Genomic DNA, 741 nt, shown 5'->3' on the forward strand with positions numbered 1-741 from the left:
CGGCCGCCCCCGCCGGGGACCGCCCCCCCCCGCCGGCTGGGCCCGGCCGCCGGGTCACGGCGCGGTGCGGGGCGGCCCCTTTGGTAACCGGAACCTCCCCCATTGTCCCCATCGGCCCCCAGGGTCCCGCGGTGTGTGTGTGTGGGGGGGGTCTCCTGCCCTAGAGGCGGCTCCCACCCCCCGCCGCGCTCCTCGCCCAAACCGGGCAGGCGGCGACCTTCGCCGAGGGGGCAGCAGCCAAAGTAAGGGGTGGCCTTCCGCAGCGCCTCGCCAAGGGCCATCTGCCTTCTTTGCACCGCTGCCTTGGGGGGGCGGTTTTTGCCAGCGGATGACCAGCCGCTGCGTGAAGGTTGTGCCTGGGAAGGGAAGCAGCCCGCACGGAGCGGCCCTCCTGAAAGCTCATGGCACCGCCGTACAGAGCACGCCCTGGGATATGTAGAGTTTGGATAGCTTGGTTTTAATGAAAAGTGCGATTTTCTTTCTCCTCCGCTGAGGAAACAAGTTCCCACAACTGCTGTATCTCCTATATGATCCCTTGAGGTAGTCGTTGCATGGTTTCTCAGGTAGACAAAAACTGCCGAGCTTGGCTGCCTGTTTTAACACCAGTGTGACTTTTCTGTGGGATGCCATTGTCCGTGTAGTATATATAGCCCTGCCGGGAGGCCTTCTTCTGTCTATGCACATCTTTACTGCCTGACCACATCTCTGCTGTTGTGCAATAGCAGCCCTGAGGCCGGAGTC

This window comes from Athene cunicularia, assembly GCF_003259725.1.
Source record: "Athene cunicularia isolate RWA chromosome 2 unlocalized genomic scaffold, athCun1 chr2_part1, whole genome shotgun sequence".
In the NCBI taxonomy this organism is placed as follows: Eukaryota; Metazoa; Chordata; class Aves; order Strigiformes; family Strigidae; genus Athene; species Athene cunicularia.